Genomic DNA, 17685 nt, shown 5'->3' on the forward strand with positions numbered 1-17685 from the left:
ATTTAGAGTTTGGAATTGCAGATCCAACTTTTAATTCAAGCCAAACTACAGATGTTTTTAAAGCATTCGACTTAAACTATGACTTCATTTGCATAATTGTGTCCCTGATGGTCTAGTGGCTCGGATTTGGCTCTTTCACCGCCGCGGCCCGGGTTCAATTCCCGGTCAGGGAAATGAGATTTAGAGTTTGGAATTCCAGATCTAACTTTTAATTCAAGCCAAACTGCAGATGTTATGGAATTCCAGATCCAACTTTTAATTCAAGCCAAACTGCAGATGTTTTTAAAGTTTTTGACTTAAACTATGACTTCATTTGCATAATCATGTCCCTGATGGTCTAGTGGCTAGGATTCGGCGCTCTCACCGCCGCGGCCCGGGTTCAATTCCCGGTCAGGGAAATGAGATTTAGAGTTTGGAATTGCAGATCCAACTTTTAATTCAAGCCAAACTACAGATGTTTTTAAAGCATTCGACTTAAACTATGACTTCATTTGCATAATTGTGTCCCTGATGGTCTAGTGGCTCGGATTTGGCGCTTTCACCGCTGTGGCCCGGGTTCAATTTCCGGTCAGGGAAATCAGATATAAAGTGTTAAATTCCTGGTCAGGGAATTCAAGCTTTAACTTTTAATTCAAGCCAAACTGCAGATGTTTTTAATGTATTCGACTTAAACTATGACTTCATTTGCATAATTGTGTCCCTGATGGTCTAGTGGCTAGGATTTGGCGCTTTCACAAATGTGGCCCGGGTTCAATTTCCGGTCAGGGAAGTCAGATATAAAGTGTTAAATTCCTGGTCAGGGAATTCAAGCTTTAACTTTTAATTCAAGCCAAACTGCAGATGTTTTTAATGTATTCGACTTAAACTATGACTTCATTTGCATAATTGTGTCCCTGATGGTCTAGTGGCTAGGATTTGGCGCTTTCACCGCTGTGGCCCGGGTTCAATTTCCGGTCAGGGAAATGAGATTTGGAGTTTGGAATTCCAGATCCAACTTTTAATTCAAGCCAAACTGCAGATGTTTTTAAAGTATTCGACTTAAACTATGACTTCATTTGCATAATTGTGTCACTGAGGGTCTAGTGGCTAGGATTTGGCGCTTTCACCGCTGTGGCCAGGGTTCAATTTCCGGTCAGGGAAGTCAGATATAAAGTGTTAAATTCCTGGCCAGGGAATTCAAGCTTTAACTTTTAATTCAAGCCAAACTGCAGATGTTTTTAATGTATTCGACTTAAACTATGACTTCATTTGCATAATTGTGTCCCTGATGGTCTAGTGGCTAGGATTTGGCGCTTTCACCGCTGTGGCCCGGGTTCAATTTCCGGTCAGGGAAATCAGATATAAAGTGTTAAATTCCTAGTCAGGGAATTGAAGCTCTAAATTTTAATTCAAGCCAAACTACAGTGTTTTTAAAGTATTCGACTTAAACTATGACTTCATTTGCATAATTGTGTCCCTGAGGGTCTAGTGGCTAGGATTTGGCGCTGTCACAGCTGTGGCCCGGGTTCAATTTCCGGTCAGGGAAATCAGATATAAAGTGTTAAATTCCTAGTCAGGGAATTGAAGCTCTAAATTTTAATTCAAGCCAAACTACAGATGTTTTTAAAGCATTCGACTTAAACTATGACTCCATTTGCATAATTGTGTCCCTGATGGTCTAGTGGCTAGGATTTGGCGCTTTCACCGCTGTGGCCCGGGTTCAATTTCCGGTCAGGGAAGTCAGATATAAAGTGTTAAATTCCTGGTCAGGGAATTCAAGCTTTAACTTTTAATTCAAGCCAAACTGCAGATGTTTTTAAAGTATTCGACTTAAACTATGACTTCATTTGCATAATTGTGTCCCTGATGGTCTAGTGGCTCGGATTTGGCTCTTTCACCGCCGCGGCCCGGGTTCAATTTCCGGTCAGGGAAATGAGATTTAGAGTTTGGAATTCCAGATCCAACTTTTAATTCAAGCCAAATTGCAGATGTTATGGAATTCCAGATCCAACTTTTAATTCAATCCAAACTGCAGATGTTTTTAAAGTTTTCGACTTAAATTAAGACTTCATTAGCATAATCATGTCCCTGATGGTCTAGTGGCTAGGATTCGGCGCTCTCACCGCCGCGGCCCGGGTTCAATTCCCGGTCAGGGAAATGAGATTTAGAGTTTGGAATTCCAGATCCAACTTTTAATTCAAGCCAAACTGCAGATGTTTTTAAAGTTTTTGACTTAAACTATGACTTCATTTGCATAATCGTGTCCCTGATGGTCTAGTGGCTAGGATTCGGCGCTCTCACCGCCGCGGCCCGGGTTCAATTCCCGGTCAGGGAAATGAGATTTAGAGTTTGGAATTCCAGATCCAACTTTTAATTCAAGCCAAACTGCAGATGTTTTTAAAGTTTTTGACTTAAACTATGACTTCATTTGCATAATCATGTCCCTGATGGTCTAGTGGCTAGGATTCGGCGCTCTCACCGCCGCGGCCCGGGTTCAATTCCCGGTCAGGGAAATGAGATTTAGAGTTTGGAATTGCAGATCCAACTTTTAATTCAAGCCAAACTACAGATGTTTTTAAAGCATTCGACTTAAACTATGACTTCATTTGCATAATTGTGTCCCTGATGGTCTAGTGGCTCGGATTTGGCTCTTTCACCGCCGCGGCCCGGGTTCAATTCCCGGTCAGGGAAATGAGATTTAGAGTTTGGAATTCCAGATCTAACTTTTAATTCAAGCCAAACTGCAGATGTTATGGAATTCCAGATCCAACTTTTAATTCAAGCCAAACTGCAGATGTTTTTAAAGTTTTTGACTTAAACTATAACTTCATTTGCATAATCATGTCCCTGATGGTCTAGTGGCTAGGATTCGGCGCTCTCACCGCCGCGGCCCGGGTTCAATTCCCGGTCAGGGAAATGAGATTTAGAGTTTGGAATTCCAGATCCAACTTTTAATTCAAGCCAAACTGCAGATGTTTTTAAAGTTTTTGACTTAAACTATGACTTCATTTGCATAATCGTGTCCCTGATGGTCTAGTGGCTAGGATTCGGCGCTCTCACCGCCGCGGCCCGGGTTCAATTCCCGGTCAGGGAAATGAGATTTAGAGTTTGGAATTCCAGATCCAACTTTTAATTCAAGCCAAACTGCAGATGTTTTTAAAGTTTTTGACTTAAACTATGACTTCATTTGCATAATCATGTCCCTGATGGTCTAGTGGCTAGGATTCGGCGCTCTCACCGCCGCGGCCCGGGTTCAATTCCCGGTCAGGGAAATGAGATTTAGAGTTTGGAATTGCAGATCCAACTTTTAATTCAAGCCAAACTACAGATGTTTTTAAAGCATTCGACTTAAACTATGACTTCATTTGCATAATTGTGTCCCTGATGGTCTAGTGGCTCGGATTTGGCTCTTTCAACGCCGCGGCCCGGGTTCAATTCCCGGTCAGGGAAATGAGATTTAGAGTTTGGAATTCCAGATCTAACTTTTAATTCAAGCCAAACTGCAGATGTTATGGAATTCCAGATCCAACTTTTAATTCAAGCCAAACTGCAGATGTTTTTAAAGTTTTTGACTTAAACTATAACTTCATTTGCATAATCATGTCCCTGATGGTCTAGTGGCTAGGATTCGGCGCTCTTACTGCCGCGGCCCGGGTTCAATTCCCGGTCAGGGAAATGAGATTTAGAGTTTGGAATTGCAGATCCAACTTTTAATTCAAGCCAAACTACAGATGTTTTTAAAGCATTCGACTTAAACTATGACTTCATTTGCATAATTGTGTCCCTGATGGTCTAGTGGCTCGGATTTGGCGCTTTCACCGCTGTGGCCCGGGTTCAATTTCCGGTCAGGGAAATCAGATATAAAGTGTTAAATTCCTAGTCAGGGAATTGAAGCTCTAAATTTTAATTCAAGCCAAACTACAGTGTTTTTAAAGTATTCGACTTAAACTATGACTTCATTTGCATAATTGTGTCCCTGAGGGTCTAGTGGCTAGGATTTGGCGCTTTCACCGCTGTGGCCCGGGTTCAATTTCCGGTCAGGGAAGTCAGATATAAAGTGTTAAATTCCTGGTCAGGGAATTCAAGCTTTAACTTTTAATTCAAGCCAAACTGCAGATGTTTTTAATGTATTCGACTTAAACTATGACTTCATTTGCATAATTGTGTCCCTGATGGTCTAGTGGCTAGGATTTGGCGCTTTCACCGCTGTGGCCCGGGTTCAATTTCCGGTCAGGGAAGTCAGATATAAAGTGTTAAATTCCTGGTCAGGGAATTCAAGCTTTAACTTTTAATTCAAGCCAAACTGCAGATGTTTTTAATGTATTCGACTTAAACTATGACTTAATTTGCATAATTGTGTCCCTGATGGTCTAGTGGCTAGGAATTGGCGCTTTCACCGCTGTGGCCCGGGTTCAATTTCCGGTCAGGGAAATGAGATTTGGAGTTTGGAATTCCAGATCCAACTTTTAATTCAAGCCAAACTGCAGATGTTTTTAAAGTATTCGACTTAAACTATGACTTCATTTGCATAATTGTGTCCCTGAGGGTCTAGTGGCTAGGATTTGGCGCTTTCACCGCTGTGGCCAGGGTTCAATTTCCGGTCAGGGAAGTCAGATATAAAGTGTTAAATTCCTGGTCAGGGAATTCAAGCTTTAACTTTTAATTCAAGCCAAACTGCAGATGTTTTTAATGTATTCGACTTAAACTATGACTTCATTTGCATAATTGTGTCCCTGATGGTCTAGTGGCTAGGATTTGGCGCTTTCACCGCTGTGGCCCGGGTTCAATTTCCGGTCAGGGAAATCAGATATAAAGTGTTAAATTCCTAGTCAGGGAATTGAAGCTCTAAATTTTAATTCAAGCCAAACTACAGTGTTTTTAAAGTATTTGACTTAAACTATGACTTCATTTGCATAATTGTGTCCCTGAGGGTCTAGTGGCTAGGATTTGGCGCTGTCACAGCTGTGGCCCGGGTTCAATTTCCGGTCAGGGAAATCAGATATAAAGTGTTAAATTCCTAGTCAGGGAATTGAAGCTCTAAATTTCAATTCAAGCCAAACTACAGATGTTTTTAAAGCATTCGACTTAAACTATGACTCCATTTGCATAATTGTGTCCCTGATGGTCTAGTGGCTAGGATTTGGCGCTTTCACCGCTGTGGCCCGGGTTCAATTTCCGGTCAGGGAAGTCAGATATAAAGTGTTAAATTCCTGGTCAGGGAATTCAAGCTTTAACTTTTAATTCAAGCCAAACTGCAGATGTTTTTAATGTATTCGACTTAAACTATGACTTCATTTGCATAATTGTGTCCCTGATGGTCTAGTGGCTCGGATTTGGCTCTTTCACCGCCGCGGCCGGGGTTCAATTCCCGGTCAGGGAAATGAGATTTAGAGTTTGGAATTCCAGATCCAACTTTTAATTCAAGCCAAATTGCAGATGTTATGGAATTCCAGATCCAACTTTTAATTCAAGCCAAACTGCAGATGTTTTTAAAGTTTTTGACTTAAACTATGACTTCATTTGCATAATCATGTCCCTGATGGTCTAGTGGCTAGGATTCGGCGCTCTCACCGCCGCGGCCCGGGTTCAATTCCCGGTCAGGGAAATGAGATTTAGAGTTTGGAATTGCAGATCCAACTTTTAATTCAAGCCAAACTACAGATGTTTTTAAAGCATTCGACTTAAACTATGACTTCATTTGCATAATTGTGTCCCTGATGGTCTAGTGGCTCGGATTTGGCTCTTTCACCGCCGCGGCCCGGGTTCAATTCCCGGTCAGGGAAATGAGATTTAGAGTTTGGAATTCCAGATCTAACTTTTAATTCAAGCCAAACTGCAGATGTTATGGAATTCCAGATCCAACTTTTAATTCAAGCCAAACTGCAGATGTTTTTAATGTATTCGACTTAAACTATGACTTCATTTGCATAATTGTGTCCCTGATGGTCTAGTGGCTAGGATTTGGCGCTTTCACCGCCGCGGCCCGGGTTCAATTCCCGGTCAGGGAAATGAGATTTAGAGTTTGGAATTCCAGATCCAACTTTTAATTCAAGCCAAACTGCAGATGTTATGGAATTCCAGATCCAACTTTTAATTCAAGCCAAACTGCAGATGTTTTTAAAGTTTTTGACTTAAACTATGACTTAAATTGCATAATCATGTCCCTGATGGTCTAGTGGCTAGGATTCGGCGCTCTCACCGCCGCGGCCCGGGTTCAATTCCCGGTCAGGGAAATGAGATTTAGAGTTTGGAATTCCAGAACCAACTTTTAATTCAAGCCAAATTACAGATGTTTTCAAAGCATTCGACTTAAACTATGACTCCATTTGCATAATTGTGTCCCTGAGGGTCTAGTGGCTAGGATTTGGCGCTTTCACCGCTGTGGCCCGGGTTCAATTTCCGGTCAGGGAAGTCAGATATAAAGTGTTAAATTCCTGGTCAGGGAATTCAAGCTTTAACTTTTAATTCAAGCCAAACTGCAGATGTTTTTAATGTATTCGACTTAAACTATGACTTCATTTGCATAATTGTGTCCCTGATGGTCTAGTGGCTAGGATTTGGCGCTTTCACCGCTGTGGCCCGGGTTCAATTTCCGGTCAGGGAAGTCAGATATAAAGTGTTAAATTCCTGGTCAGGGAATTCAAGCTTTAACTTTTAATTCAAGCCAAACTGCAGATGTTTTTAATGTATTCGACTTAAACTATGACTTCATTTGCATAATTGTGTCCCTGATGGTCTAGTGGCTAGGATTTGGCGCTGTCACAGCTGTGGCCCGGGTTCAATTCCCGGTCAGGGAAATGAGATTTAGAGTTTGGAATTCCAGATCCAACTTTTAATTCAAGCCAAACTGCAGATGTTTTTAAAGTTTTTGACTTAAACTATGACTTAATTTGCATAATCGTGTCCCTGATGGTCTAGTGGCTAGGATTCGGAGCTCTCACCGCCGCGGCCCGGGTTCAATTCCCGGTCAGGGAAATGAGATTTAGAGTTTGGAATTGTAGATCCAACTTTTAATTCAAGCCAAACTACAGATGTTTTTAAAGCATTCGACTTAAACTATGACTTCATTTGCATAATTGTGTCCCTGAGGGTCTAGTGGCTAGGATTTGGCGCTTTCACCGCTGTGGCCCGGGTTCAATTTCCGGTCAGGGAAGTCAGATATAAAGTGTTAAATTCCTGGTCAGGGAATTCAAGCTTTAACTTTTAATTCAAGCCAAACTGCAGATGTTTTTAATGTATTCGACTTAAACTATGACTTCATTTGCATAATTGTGTCCCTGATGGTCTAGTGGCTAGGATTTGGCGCTTTCACCGCCGTGGCCCGGGTTCAATTCCCGGTCAGGGAAATGAGATTTAGAGTTTGGAATTCCAGATCCAACTTTTAATTCAAGCCAAACTGCAGATGTTTTTAAAGTTTTTGACTTAAACTATGACTTAATTTGCATAATCGTGTCCCTGATGGTCTAGTGGCTAGGATTCGGCGCTCTCACCGCCGCGGCCCGGGTTCAATTCCCGGTCAGGGAAATGAGATTTAGAGTTTGGAATTGTAGATCCAACTTTTAATTCAAGCCAAACTACAGATGTTTTTAAAGCATTCGACTTAAACTATGACTTCATTTGCATAATTGTGTCCCTGAGGGTCTAGTGGCTAGGATTTGGCGCTTTCACCGCTGTGGCCAGGGTTCAATTTCCGGTCAGGGAAGTCAGATATAAAGTGTTAAATTCCTGGTCAGGGAATTCCAGCTTTAACTTTTAATTCAAGCCAAACTGCAGATGTTTTTAAAGTATTCGACTTAAACTATGACTTCATTTGCATAATTGTGTCCCTGATGTTCTAGTGGCTAGGATTTGGCGCTTTCACCGTTGCGGCCCGGGTTCAATTTCCGGTCAGGGAAGTCAGATATAAAGTGTTAAATTCCTGGTCAGGGAATTCAAGCTTTAACTTTTAATTCAAGCCAAACTGCAGATGTTTTTAATGTATTCGACTTAAACTATGACTTCATTTGCATAATTGTGTCCCTGATGGTCTAGTGGCTAGGATTTGGCGCTGTCACAGCTGTGGCCCGGGTTCAATTTCCGGTCAGGGAAATCAGATATAAAGTGTTAAATTCCTAGTCAGGGAATTGAAGCTCTAAATTTTAATTCAAGCCAAACTACAGATGTTTTTAAAGCATTCGACTTAAACTATGACTCCATTTGCATAATTGTGTCCCTGATGGTCTAGTGGCTAGGATTTGGCGCTTTCACCGCTGTGGCCCGGGTTCAATTTCCGGTCAGGGAAGTCAGATATAAAGTGTTAAATTCCTGGTCAGGGAATTCAAGCTTTAACTTTTAATTCAAGCCAAACTGCAGATGTTTTTAATGTATTCGACTTAAACTATGACTTCATTTGCATAATTGTGTCCCTGATGGTCTAGTGGCTCGGATTTGGCTCTTTCACCGCCGCGGCCGGGGTTCAATTCCCGGTCAGGGAAATGAGATTTAGAGTTTGGAATTCCAGATCCAACTTTTAATTCAAGCCAAATTGCAGATGTTATGGAATTCCAGATCCAACTTTTAATTCAAGCCAAACTGCAGATGTTTTTAAAGTTTTCGACTTAAATTAAGACTTCATTAGCATAATCATGTCCCTGATGGTCTAGTGGCTCGGATTCTAAATCTCTCACCGCCGCGGCCCGGGTTCAATTCCCGGTCGGGGAAATTAGATATAAAGTGTTAAGTTCCTAGTCAGGGAATTGAAGCTCTAAATTTTAATTCAAGCCAAACTACAGATGTTTTTAAAGCATTCGAGATAAACTTTGACTTCATTTGCATAATTATGTCCCTGATGGTCTAGTGGCTAGGATTTGGCGCTTTCACAAATGTGGCCCGGGTTCAATTTCCGGTCAGGGAAGTCAGATATAAAGTGTTAAATTCCTGGTCAGGGAATTCAAGCTTTAACTTTTAATTCAAGCCAAACTGCAGATGTTTTTAATGTATTCGACTTAAACTATGACTTCATTTGCATAATTGTGTCCCTGATGGTCTAGTGGCTAGGATTTGGCGCTTTCACCGCCGCGGCCCGGGTTCAATTCCCGGTCACGGAAATGAGATTTAGAGTTTGGAATTCCAGATCCAACTTTTAATTCAAGCCAAATTGCAGATGTTATGGAATTCCAGATCCAACTTTTAATTCAATCCAAACTGCAGATGTTTTTAAAGTTTTCGACTTAAATTAAGACTTCATTAGCATAATCATGTCCCTGATGGTCTAGTGGCTAGGATTCGGCGCTCTCACCGCCGCGGCCCGGGTTCAATTCCCGGTCAGGGAAATGAGATTTAGAGTTTGGAATTCCAGATCCAACTTTTAATTCAAGCCAAACTGCAGATGTTTTTAAAGTTTTTGACTTAAACTATGACTTCATTTGCATAATCGTGTCCCTGATGGTCTAGTGGCTAGGATTCGGCGCTCTCACCGCCGTGGCCCGGGTTCAATTCCCGGTCAGGGAAATGAGATTTAGAGTTTGGAATTCCAGATCCAACTTTTAATTCAAGCCAAACTGCAGATGTTTTTAAAGTTTTTGACTTAAACTATGACTTCATTTGCATAATCATGTCCCTGATGGTCTAGTGGCTAGGATTCGGCGCTCTCACCGCCGCGGCCCGGGTTCAATTCCCGGTCAGGGAAATGAGATTTAGAGTTTGGAATTGCAGATCCAACTTTTAATTCAAGCCAAACTACAGATGTTTTTAAAGCATTCGACTTAAACTATGACTTCATTTGCATAATTGTGTCCCTGATGGTCTAGTGGCTCGGATTTGGCTCTTTCACCGCCGCGGCCCGGGTTCAATTCCCGGTCAGGGAAATGAGATTTAGAGTTTGGAATTCCAGATCTAACTTTTAATTCAAGCCAAACTGCAGATGTTATGGAATTCCAGATCCAACTTTTAATTCAAGCCAAACTGCAGATGTTTTTAAAGTTTTTGACTTAAACTATGACTTCATTTGCATAATCATGTCCCTGATGGTCTAGTGGCTAGGATTCGGCGCTCTCACCGCCGCGGCCCGGGTTCAATTCCCGGTCAGGGAAATGAGATTTAGAGTTTGGAATTGCAGATCCAACTTTTAATTCAAGCCAAACTACAGATGTTTTTAAAGCATTCGACTTAAACTATGACTTCATTTGCATAATTGTGTCCCTGATGGTCTAGTGGCTCGGATTTGGCGCTTTCACCGCTGTGGCCCGGGTTCAATTTCCGGTCAGGGAAATCAGATATAAAGTGTTAAATTCCTAGTCAGGGAATTGAAGCTCTAAATTTTAATTCAAGCCAAACTACAGTGTTTTTAAAGTATTCGACTTAAACTATGACTTCATTTGCATAATTGTGTCCCTGAGGGTCTAGTGGCTAGGATTTGGCGCTTTCACCGCTGTGGCCCGGGTTCAATTTCCGGTCAGGGAAGTCAGATATAAAGTGTTAAATTCCTGGTCAGGGAATTCAAGCTTTAACTTTTAATTCAAGCCAAACTGCAGATGTTTTTAATGTATTCGACTTAAACTATGACTTCATTTGCATAATTGTGTCCCTGATGGTCTAGTGGCTAGGATTTGGCGCTTTCACAAATGTGGCCCGGGTTCAATTTCCGGTCAGGGAAGTCAGATATAAAGTGTTAAATTCCTGGTCAGGGAATTCAAGCTTTAACTTTTAATTCAAGCCAAACTGCAGATGTTTTTAATGTATTCGACTTAAACTATGACTTCATTTGCATAATTGTGTCCCTGATGGTCTAGTGGCTAGGATTTGGCGCTTTCACCGCTGTGGCCCGGGTTCAATTTCCGGTCAGGGAAATGAGATTTGGAGTTTGGAATTCCAGATCCAACTTTTAATTCAAGCCAAACTGCAGATGTTTTTAAAGTATTCGACTTAAACTATGACTTCATTTGCATAATTGTGTCCCTGAGGGTCTAGTGGCTAGGATTTGGCGCTTTCACCGCTGTGGCCAGGGTTCAATTTCCGGTCAGGGAAGTCAGATATAAAGTGTTAAATTCCTGGTCAGGGAATTCAAGCTTTAACTTTTAATTCAAGCCAAACTGCAGATGTTTTTAATGTATTCGACTTAAACTATGACTTCATTTGCATAATTGTGTCCCTGATGGTCTAGTGGCTAGGATTTGGCGCTTTCACCGCTGTGGCCCGGGTTCAATTTCCGGTCAGGGAAATCAGATATAAAGTGTTAAATTCCTAGTCAGGGAATTGAAGCTCTAAATTTTAATTCAAGCCAAACTACAGTGTTTTTAAAGTATTCGACTTAAACTATGACTTCATTTGCATAATTGTGTCCCTGAGGGTCTAGTGGCTAGGATTTGGCGCTGTCACAGCTGTGGCCCGGGTTCAATTTCCGGTCAGGGAAATCAGATATAAAGTGTTAAATTCCTAGTCAGGGAATTGAAGCTCTAAATTTCAATTCAAGCCAAACTACAGATGTTTTTAAAGCATTCGACTTAAACTATGACTCCATTTGCATAATTGTGTCCCTGATGGTCTAGTGGCTAGGATTTGGCGCTTTCACCGCTGTGGCCCGGGTTCAATTTCCGGTCAGGGAAGTCAGATATAAAGTGTTAAATTCCTGGTCAGGGAATTCAAGCTTTAACTTTTAATTCAAGCCAAACTGCAGATGTTTTTAATGTATTCGACTTAAACTATGACTTAATTTGCATAATTGTGTCCCTGATGGTCTAGTGGCTAGGATTTGGCGCTTTCACCGCTGTGGCCCGGGTTCAATTTCCGGTCAGGGAAATGAGATTTGGAGTTTGGAATTCCAGATCCAACTTTTAATTCAAGCCAAACTGCAGATGTTTTTAAAGTATTCGACTTAAACTATGACTTCATTTGCATAATTGTGTCCCTGAGGGTCTAGTGGCTAGGATTTGGCGCTTTCACCGCTGTGGCCAGGGTTCAATTTCCGGTCAGGGAAGTCAGATATAAAGTGTTAAATTCCTGGTCAGGGAATTCAAGCTTTAACTTTTAATTCAAGCCAAACTGCAGATGTTTTTAATGTATTCGACTTAAACTATGACTTCATTTGCATAATTGTGTCCCTGATGGTCTAGTGGCTAGGATTTGGCGCTTTCACCGCTGTGGCCCGGGTTCAATTTCCGGTCAGGGAAATCAGATATAAAGTGTTAAATTCCTAGTCAGGGAATTGAAGCTCTAAATTTTAATTCAAGCCAAACTACAGTGTTTTTAAAGTATTCGACTTAAACTATGACTTCATTTGCATAATTGTGTCCCTGAGGGTCTAGTGGCTAGGATTTGGCGCTGTCACAGCTGTGGCCCGGGTTCAATTTCCGGTCAGGGAAATCAGATATAAAGTGTTAAATTCCTAGTCAGGGAATTGAAGCTCTAAATTTCAATTCAAGCCAAACTACAGATGTTTTTAAAGCATTCGACTTAAACTATGACTCCATTTGCATAATTGTGTCCCTGATGGTCTAGTGGCTAGGATTTGGCGCTTTCACCGCTGTGGCCCGGGTTCAATTTCCGGTCAGGGAAGTCAGATATAAAGTGTTAAATTCCTGGTCAGGGAATTCAAGCTTTAACTTTTAATTCAAGCCAAACTGCAGATGTTTTTAATGTATTCGACTTAAACTATGACTTCATTTGCATAATTGTGTCCCTGATGGTCTAGTGGCTCGGATTTGGCTCTTTCACCGCCGCGGCCGGGGTTCAATTCCCGGTCAGGGAAATGAGATTTAGAGTTTGGAATTCCAGATCCAACTTTTAATTCAAGCCAAATTGCAGATGTTATGGAATTCCAGATCCAACTTTTAATTCAAGCCAAACTGCAGATGTTTTTAAAGTTTTCGACTTAAATTAAGACTTCATTAGCATAATCATGTCCCTGATGGTCTAGTGGCTAGGATTCTAAATCTCTCACCGCCGCGGCCCGGGTTCAATTCCCGGTCGGGGAAATTAGATATAAAGTGTTAAATTCCTAGTCAGGGAATTGAAGCTCTAAATTTTAATTCAAGCCAAACTACAGATGTTTTTAAAGCATTCGAGATAAACTTTGACTTCATTTGCATAATTATGTCCCTGATGGTCTAGTGGCTAGGATTTGGCGCTTTCACAAATGTGGCCCGGGTTCAATTTCCGGTCAGGGAAGTCAGATATAAAGTGTTAAATTCCTGGTCAGGGAATTCAAGCTTTAACTTTTAATTCAAGCCAAACTGCAGATGTTTTTAATGTATTCGACTTAAACTATGACTTCATTTGCATAATTGTGTCCCTGATGGTCTAGTGGCTAGGATTTGGCGCTTTCACCCCCGCGGCCCGGGTTCAATTCCCGGTCACGGAAATGAGATTTAGAGTTTGGAATTCCAGATCCAACTTTTAATTCAAGCCAAATTGCAGATGTTATGGAATTCCAGATCCAACTTTTAATTCAAGCCAAACTGCAGATGTTTTTAAAGTTTTCGACTTAAATTAAGACTTCATTAGCATAATCATTTTCCCTGATGGTCTAGTGGCTAGGATTCGGCGCTCTCACCGCCGCGGCCCGGGTTCAATTCCCGGTCAGGGAAATGAGATTTAGAGTTTGGAATTCCAGATCCAACTTTTAATTCAAGCCAAACTGCAGATGTTTTTAAAGTTTTTGACTTAAACTATGACTTCATTTGCATAATCGTGTCCCTGATGGTCTAGTGGCTAGGATTCGGCGCTCTCACCGCCGCGGCCCGGGTTCAATTCCCGGTCAGGGAAATGGGATTTAGAGTTTGGAATTCCAGATCCAACTTTTAATTCAAGCCAAACTGCAGATGTTTTTAAAGTTTTTGACTTAAACTATGACTTCATTTGCATAATCATGTCCCTGATGGTCTAGTGGCTAGGATTCGGCGCTCTCACCGCCGCGGCCCGGGTTCAATTCCCGGTCAGGGAAATGACATTTAGAGTTTGGAATTGCAGATCCAACTTTTAATTCAAGCCAAACTACAGATGTTTTTAAAGCATTCGACTTAAACTATGACTTCATTTGCATAATTGTGTCCCTGATGGTCTAGTGGCTCGGATTTGGCTCTTTCACCGCCGCGGCCCGGGTTCAATTCCCGGTCAGGGAAATGAGATTTAGAGTTTGGAATTCCAGATCTAACTTTTAATTCAAGCCAAACTGCAGATGTTATGGAATTCCAGATCCAACTTTTAATTCAAGCCAAACTGCAGATGTTTTTAATGTATTCGACTTAAACTATGACTTAATTTGCATAATTGTGTCCCTGATGGTCTAGTGGCTAGGATTTGGCGCTTTCACCGCCGCGGCCCGGGTTCAATTCCCGGTCAGGGAAATGAGATTTAGAGTTTGGAATTCCAGATCCAACTTTTAATTCAAGCCAAACTGCAGATGTTATGGAATTCCAGATCCAACTTTTAATTCAAGCCAAACTGCAGATGTTTTTAAAGTTTTTGACTTAAACTATGACTTAAATTGCATAATCATGTCCCTGATGGTCTAGTGGCTAGGATTCGGCGCTCTCACCGCCGCGGCCCGGGTTCAATTCCCGGTCAGGGAAATGAGATTTAGAGTTTGGAATTCCAGAACCAACTTTTAATTCAAGCCAAATTACAGATGTTTTCAAAGCATTCGACTTAAACTATGACTCCATTTGCATAATTGTGTCCCTGAGGGTCTAGTGGCTAGGATTTGGCGCTTTCACCGCTGTGGCCCGGGTTCAATTTCCGGTCAGGGAAGTCAGATATAAAGTGTTAAATTCCTGGTCAGGGAATTCAAGCTTTAACTTTTAATTCAAGCCAAACTGCAGATGTTTTTAATGTATTCGACTTAAACTATGACTTCATTTGCATAATTGTGTCCCTGATGGTCTAGTGGCTAGGATTTGGCGCTTTCACCGCTGTGGCCCGGGTTCAATTTCCGGTCAGGGAAGTCAGATATAAAGTGTTAAATTCCTGGTCAGGGAATTCAAGCTTTAACTTTTAATTCAAGCCAAACTGCAGATGTTTTTAATGTATTCGACTTAAACTATGACTTCATTTGCATAATTGTGTCCCTGATGGTCTAGTGGCTAGGATTTGGCGCTGTCACAGCTGTGGCCCGGGTTCAATTCCCGGTCAGGGAAATGAGATTTAGAGTTTGGAATTCCAGATCCAACTTTTAATTCAAGCCAAACTGCAGATGTTTTTAAAGTTTTTGACTTAAACTATGACTTAATTTGCATAATCGTGTCCCTGATGGTCTAGTGGCTAGGATTCGGAGCTCTCACCGCCGCGGCCCGGGTTCAATTCCCGGTCAGGGAAATGAGATTTAGAGTTTGGAATTGTAGATCCAACTTTTAATTCAAGCCAAACTACAGATGTTTTTAAAGCATTCGACTTAAACTATGACTTCATTTGCATAATTGTGTCCCTGAGGGTCTAGTGGCTAGGATTTGGCGCTTTCACCGCTGTGGCCCGGGTTCAATTTCCGGTCAGGGAAGTCAGATATAAAGTGTTAAATTCCTGGTCAGGGAATTCAAGCTTTAACTTTTAATTCAAGCCAAACTGCAGATGTTTTTAATGTATTCGACTTAAACTATGACTTCATTTGCATAATTGTGTCCCTGATGGTCTAGTGGCTAGGATTTGGCGCTTTCACCGCCGTGGCCCGGGTTCAATTCCCGGTCAGGGAAATGAGATTTAGAGTTTGGAATTCCAGATCCAACTTTTAATTCAAGCCAAACTGCAGATGTTTTTAAAGTTTTTGACTTAAACTATGACTTAATTTGCATAATCGTGTCCCTGATGGTCTAGTGGCTAGGATTCGGCGCTCTCACCGCCGCGGCCCGGGTTCAATTCCCGGTCAGGGAAATGAGATTTAGAGTTTGGAATTGTAGATCCAACTTTTAATTCAAGCCAAACTACAGATGTTTTTAAAGCATTCGACTTAAACTATGACTTCATTTGCATAATTGTGTCCCTGAGGGTCTAGTGGCTAGGATTTGGCGCTTTCACCGCTGTGGCCAGGGTTCAATTTCCGGTCAGGGAAGTCAGATATAAAGTGTTAAATTCCTGGTCAGGGAATTCCAGCTTTAACTTTTAATTCAAGCCAAACTGCAGATGTTTTTAAAGTATTCGACTTAAACTATGACTTCATTTGCATAATTGTGTCCCTGATGTTCTAGTGGCTAGGATTTGGCGCTTTCACCGCCGTGGCCCGGGTTCAATTCCCGGTCAGGGAAATGAGATTTAGAGTTTGGAATTCCAGATCCAACTTTTAATTCAAGCCAAACTGCAGATGTTTTTAAAGTTTTTGACTTAAACTATGACTTAATTTGCATAATCGTGTCCCTGATGGTCTAGTGGCTAGGATTCGGCGCTCTCACCGCCGCGGCCCGGGTTCAATTCCCGGTCAGGGAAATGAGATTTAGAGTTTGGAATTGTAGATCCAACTTTTAATTCAAGCCAAACTACAGATGTTTTTAAAGCATTCGACTTAAACTATGACTTCATTTGCATAATTGTGTCCCTGAGGGTCTAGTGGCTAGGATTTGGCGCTTTCACCGCTGTGGCCAGGGTTCAATTTCCGGTCAGGGAAGTCAGATATAAAGTGTTAAATTCCTGGTCAGGGAATTCCAGCTTTAACTTTTAATTCAAGCCAAACTGCAGATGTTTTTAAAGTATTCGACTTAAACTATGACTTCATTTGCATAATTGTGTCCCTGATGTTCTAGTGGCTAGGATTTGGCGCTTTCACCGTTGCGGCCCGGGTTCAATTTCCGGTCAGGGAAGTCAGATATAAAGTGTTAAATTCCTGGTCAGGGAATTCAAGCTTTAACTTTTAATTCAAGCCAAACTGCAGATGTTTTTAATGTATTCGACTTAAACTATGACTTAATTTGCATAATTGTGTCCCTGATGGTCTAGTGGCTAGGATTTGGCGCTGTCACAGCTGTGGCCCGGGTTCAATTTCCGGTCAGGGAAATCAGATATAAAGTGTTAAATTCCTAGTCAGGGAATTGAAGCTCTAAATTTTAATTCAAGCCAAACTACAGATGTTTTTAAAGCATTCGACTTAAACTATGACTCCATTTGCATAATTGTGTCCCTGATGGTCTAGTGGCTAGGATTTGGCGCTTTCACCGCTGTGGCCCGGGTTCAATTTCCGGTCAGGGAAGTCAGATATAAAGTGTTAAATTCCTGGTCAGGGAATTCAAGCTTTAACTTTTAATTCAAGCCAAACTGCAGATGTTTTTAATGTATTCGACTTAAACTATGACTTCATTTGCATAATTGTGTCCCTGATGGTCTAGTGGCTCGGATTTGGCTCTTTCACCGCCGCGGCCGGGGTTCAATTCCCGGTCAGGGAAATGAGATTTAGAGTTTGGAATTCCAGATCCAACTTTTAATTCAAGCCAAATTGCAGATGTTATGGAATTCCAGATCCAACTTTTAATTCAAGCCAAACTGCAGATGTTTTTAAAGTTTTCGACTTAAATTAAGACTTCATTAGCATAATCATGTCCCTGATGGTCTAGTGGCTCGGATTCTAAATCTCTCACCGCCGCGGCCCGGGTTCAATTCCCGGTCGGGGAAATTAGATATAAAGTGTTAAGTTCCTAGTCAGGGAATTGAAGCTCTAAATTTTAATTCAAGCCAAACTACAGATGTTTTTAAAGCATTCGAGATAAACTTTGACTTCATTTGCATAATTATGTCCCTGATGGTCTAGTGGCTAGG

General features: G+C 41.5%; 43 non-coding genes across 43 annotated transcripts; all 43 read left to right on the forward strand.

Moving 5' to 3' along the window:
• Window positions 1-326: 326 nt before the first annotated feature.
• On the forward strand, window positions 327-398 carry trnae-cuc (transfer RNA glutamic acid (anticodon CUC)). Its single transcript has one exon. It is a non-coding gene; the product is annotated as a tRNA-Glu (tRNA).
• Window positions 399-890: 492 nt separating this feature from the next.
• On the forward strand, window positions 891-962 carry trnae-uuc (transfer RNA glutamic acid (anticodon UUC)). The gene has a single exon. It is a non-coding gene; the product is annotated as a tRNA-Glu (tRNA).
• Window positions 963-1261: 299 nt separating this feature from the next.
• Window positions 1262-1333, forward strand: trnae-uuc (transfer RNA glutamic acid (anticodon UUC)). The gene has a single exon. It is a non-coding gene; the product is annotated as a tRNA-Glu (tRNA).
• Window positions 1334-1646: 313 nt separating this feature from the next.
• trnae-uuc (transfer RNA glutamic acid (anticodon UUC)) lies at window positions 1647-1718 on the forward strand. Its single transcript has one exon. It is a non-coding gene; the product is annotated as a tRNA-Glu (tRNA).
• A 346-nt stretch (window positions 1719-2064) lies between these two features.
• On the forward strand, window positions 2065-2136 carry trnae-cuc (transfer RNA glutamic acid (anticodon CUC)). Its single transcript has one exon. It is a non-coding gene; the product is annotated as a tRNA-Glu (tRNA).
• Window positions 2137-2242: 106 nt separating this feature from the next.
• Window positions 2243-2314, forward strand: trnae-cuc (transfer RNA glutamic acid (anticodon CUC)). The gene has a single exon. It is a non-coding gene; the product is annotated as a tRNA-Glu (tRNA).
• Window positions 2315-2420: 106 nt separating this feature from the next.
• trnae-cuc (transfer RNA glutamic acid (anticodon CUC)) lies at window positions 2421-2492 on the forward strand. The gene has a single exon. It is a non-coding gene; the product is annotated as a tRNA-Glu (tRNA).
• A 331-nt stretch (window positions 2493-2823) lies between these two features.
• Window positions 2824-2895, forward strand: trnae-cuc (transfer RNA glutamic acid (anticodon CUC)). Its single transcript has one exon. It is a non-coding gene; the product is annotated as a tRNA-Glu (tRNA).
• Window positions 2896-3001: 106 nt separating this feature from the next.
• On the forward strand, window positions 3002-3073 carry trnae-cuc (transfer RNA glutamic acid (anticodon CUC)). The gene has a single exon. It is a non-coding gene; the product is annotated as a tRNA-Glu (tRNA).
• A 106-nt stretch (window positions 3074-3179) lies between these two features.
• Window positions 3180-3251, forward strand: trnae-cuc (transfer RNA glutamic acid (anticodon CUC)). The gene has a single exon. It is a non-coding gene; the product is annotated as a tRNA-Glu (tRNA).
• Window positions 3252-3582: 331 nt separating this feature from the next.
• On the forward strand, window positions 3583-3654 carry trnak-cuu (transfer RNA lysine (anticodon CUU)). Its single transcript has one exon. It is a non-coding gene; the product is annotated as a tRNA-Lys (tRNA).
• A 491-nt stretch (window positions 3655-4145) lies between these two features.
• trnae-uuc (transfer RNA glutamic acid (anticodon UUC)) lies at window positions 4146-4217 on the forward strand. Its single transcript has one exon. It is a non-coding gene; the product is annotated as a tRNA-Glu (tRNA).
• A 492-nt stretch (window positions 4218-4709) lies between these two features.
• On the forward strand, window positions 4710-4781 carry trnae-uuc (transfer RNA glutamic acid (anticodon UUC)). The gene has a single exon. It is a non-coding gene; the product is annotated as a tRNA-Glu (tRNA).
• A 313-nt stretch (window positions 4782-5094) lies between these two features.
• On the forward strand, window positions 5095-5166 carry trnae-uuc (transfer RNA glutamic acid (anticodon UUC)). The gene has a single exon. It is a non-coding gene; the product is annotated as a tRNA-Glu (tRNA).
• Window positions 5167-5512: 346 nt separating this feature from the next.
• trnae-cuc (transfer RNA glutamic acid (anticodon CUC)) lies at window positions 5513-5584 on the forward strand. The gene has a single exon. It is a non-coding gene; the product is annotated as a tRNA-Glu (tRNA).
• Window positions 5585-5915: 331 nt separating this feature from the next.
• On the forward strand, window positions 5916-5987 carry trnae-uuc (transfer RNA glutamic acid (anticodon UUC)). The gene has a single exon. It is a non-coding gene; the product is annotated as a tRNA-Glu (tRNA).
• Window positions 5988-6140: 153 nt separating this feature from the next.
• trnae-cuc (transfer RNA glutamic acid (anticodon CUC)) lies at window positions 6141-6212 on the forward strand. The gene has a single exon. It is a non-coding gene; the product is annotated as a tRNA-Glu (tRNA).
• Window positions 6213-6511: 299 nt separating this feature from the next.
• Window positions 6512-6583, forward strand: trnae-uuc (transfer RNA glutamic acid (anticodon UUC)). Its single transcript has one exon. It is a non-coding gene; the product is annotated as a tRNA-Glu (tRNA).
• A 670-nt stretch (window positions 6584-7253) lies between these two features.
• trnae-uuc (transfer RNA glutamic acid (anticodon UUC)) lies at window positions 7254-7325 on the forward strand. Its single transcript has one exon. It is a non-coding gene; the product is annotated as a tRNA-Glu (tRNA).
• Window positions 7326-7431: 106 nt separating this feature from the next.
• Window positions 7432-7503, forward strand: trnae-cuc (transfer RNA glutamic acid (anticodon CUC)). The gene has a single exon. It is a non-coding gene; the product is annotated as a tRNA-Glu (tRNA).
• Window positions 7504-8188: 685 nt separating this feature from the next.
• On the forward strand, window positions 8189-8260 carry trnae-uuc (transfer RNA glutamic acid (anticodon UUC)). Its single transcript has one exon. It is a non-coding gene; the product is annotated as a tRNA-Glu (tRNA).
• Window positions 8261-8993: 733 nt separating this feature from the next.
• On the forward strand, window positions 8994-9065 carry trnae-uuc (transfer RNA glutamic acid (anticodon UUC)). Its single transcript has one exon. It is a non-coding gene; the product is annotated as a tRNA-Glu (tRNA).
• Window positions 9066-9218: 153 nt separating this feature from the next.
• On the forward strand, window positions 9219-9290 carry trnae-cuc (transfer RNA glutamic acid (anticodon CUC)). The gene has a single exon. It is a non-coding gene; the product is annotated as a tRNA-Glu (tRNA).
• Window positions 9291-9396: 106 nt separating this feature from the next.
• trnae-cuc (transfer RNA glutamic acid (anticodon CUC)) lies at window positions 9397-9468 on the forward strand. The gene has a single exon. It is a non-coding gene; the product is annotated as a tRNA-Glu (tRNA).
• A 106-nt stretch (window positions 9469-9574) lies between these two features.
• Window positions 9575-9646, forward strand: trnae-cuc (transfer RNA glutamic acid (anticodon CUC)). The gene has a single exon. It is a non-coding gene; the product is annotated as a tRNA-Glu (tRNA).
• A 331-nt stretch (window positions 9647-9977) lies between these two features.
• trnae-cuc (transfer RNA glutamic acid (anticodon CUC)) lies at window positions 9978-10049 on the forward strand. The gene has a single exon. It is a non-coding gene; the product is annotated as a tRNA-Glu (tRNA).
• Window positions 10050-10733: 684 nt separating this feature from the next.
• Window positions 10734-10805, forward strand: trnae-uuc (transfer RNA glutamic acid (anticodon UUC)). The gene has a single exon. It is a non-coding gene; the product is annotated as a tRNA-Glu (tRNA).
• A 299-nt stretch (window positions 10806-11104) lies between these two features.
• Window positions 11105-11176, forward strand: trnae-uuc (transfer RNA glutamic acid (anticodon UUC)). Its single transcript has one exon. It is a non-coding gene; the product is annotated as a tRNA-Glu (tRNA).
• Window positions 11177-11489: 313 nt separating this feature from the next.
• trnae-uuc (transfer RNA glutamic acid (anticodon UUC)) lies at window positions 11490-11561 on the forward strand. Its single transcript has one exon. It is a non-coding gene; the product is annotated as a tRNA-Glu (tRNA).
• A 121-nt stretch (window positions 11562-11682) lies between these two features.
• trnae-uuc (transfer RNA glutamic acid (anticodon UUC)) lies at window positions 11683-11754 on the forward strand. Its single transcript has one exon. It is a non-coding gene; the product is annotated as a tRNA-Glu (tRNA).
• A 299-nt stretch (window positions 11755-12053) lies between these two features.
• Window positions 12054-12125, forward strand: trnae-uuc (transfer RNA glutamic acid (anticodon UUC)). Its single transcript has one exon. It is a non-coding gene; the product is annotated as a tRNA-Glu (tRNA).
• A 313-nt stretch (window positions 12126-12438) lies between these two features.
• On the forward strand, window positions 12439-12510 carry trnae-uuc (transfer RNA glutamic acid (anticodon UUC)). Its single transcript has one exon. It is a non-coding gene; the product is annotated as a tRNA-Glu (tRNA).
• A 959-nt stretch (window positions 12511-13469) lies between these two features.
• trnae-cuc (transfer RNA glutamic acid (anticodon CUC)) lies at window positions 13470-13541 on the forward strand. The gene has a single exon. It is a non-coding gene; the product is annotated as a tRNA-Glu (tRNA).
• Window positions 13542-13647: 106 nt separating this feature from the next.
• On the forward strand, window positions 13648-13719 carry trnae-cuc (transfer RNA glutamic acid (anticodon CUC)). Its single transcript has one exon. It is a non-coding gene; the product is annotated as a tRNA-Glu (tRNA).
• Window positions 13720-13825: 106 nt separating this feature from the next.
• On the forward strand, window positions 13826-13897 carry trnae-cuc (transfer RNA glutamic acid (anticodon CUC)). The gene has a single exon. It is a non-coding gene; the product is annotated as a tRNA-Glu (tRNA).
• Window positions 13898-14228: 331 nt separating this feature from the next.
• Window positions 14229-14300, forward strand: trnae-uuc (transfer RNA glutamic acid (anticodon UUC)). The gene has a single exon. It is a non-coding gene; the product is annotated as a tRNA-Glu (tRNA).
• Window positions 14301-14453: 153 nt separating this feature from the next.
• Window positions 14454-14525, forward strand: trnae-cuc (transfer RNA glutamic acid (anticodon CUC)). Its single transcript has one exon. It is a non-coding gene; the product is annotated as a tRNA-Glu (tRNA).
• A 299-nt stretch (window positions 14526-14824) lies between these two features.
• Window positions 14825-14896, forward strand: trnae-uuc (transfer RNA glutamic acid (anticodon UUC)). The gene has a single exon. It is a non-coding gene; the product is annotated as a tRNA-Glu (tRNA).
• Window positions 14897-15566: 670 nt separating this feature from the next.
• trnae-uuc (transfer RNA glutamic acid (anticodon UUC)) lies at window positions 15567-15638 on the forward strand. The gene has a single exon. It is a non-coding gene; the product is annotated as a tRNA-Glu (tRNA).
• A 106-nt stretch (window positions 15639-15744) lies between these two features.
• Window positions 15745-15816, forward strand: trnae-cuc (transfer RNA glutamic acid (anticodon CUC)). Its single transcript has one exon. It is a non-coding gene; the product is annotated as a tRNA-Glu (tRNA).
• Window positions 15817-16115: 299 nt separating this feature from the next.
• trnae-uuc (transfer RNA glutamic acid (anticodon UUC)) lies at window positions 16116-16187 on the forward strand. Its single transcript has one exon. It is a non-coding gene; the product is annotated as a tRNA-Glu (tRNA).
• A 106-nt stretch (window positions 16188-16293) lies between these two features.
• trnae-cuc (transfer RNA glutamic acid (anticodon CUC)) lies at window positions 16294-16365 on the forward strand. Its single transcript has one exon. It is a non-coding gene; the product is annotated as a tRNA-Glu (tRNA).
• Window positions 16366-17050: 685 nt separating this feature from the next.
• trnae-uuc (transfer RNA glutamic acid (anticodon UUC)) lies at window positions 17051-17122 on the forward strand. Its single transcript has one exon. It is a non-coding gene; the product is annotated as a tRNA-Glu (tRNA).
• Window positions 17123-17685: the final 563 nt, after the last annotated feature.

The sequence above is a fragment of the Gasterosteus aculeatus genome, chromosome 4, assembly GCF_964276395.1.
Source record: "Gasterosteus aculeatus chromosome 4, fGasAcu3.hap1.1, whole genome shotgun sequence".
Lineage (NCBI taxonomy): Eukaryota > Metazoa > Chordata > Actinopteri > Perciformes > Gasterosteidae > Gasterosteus > Gasterosteus aculeatus.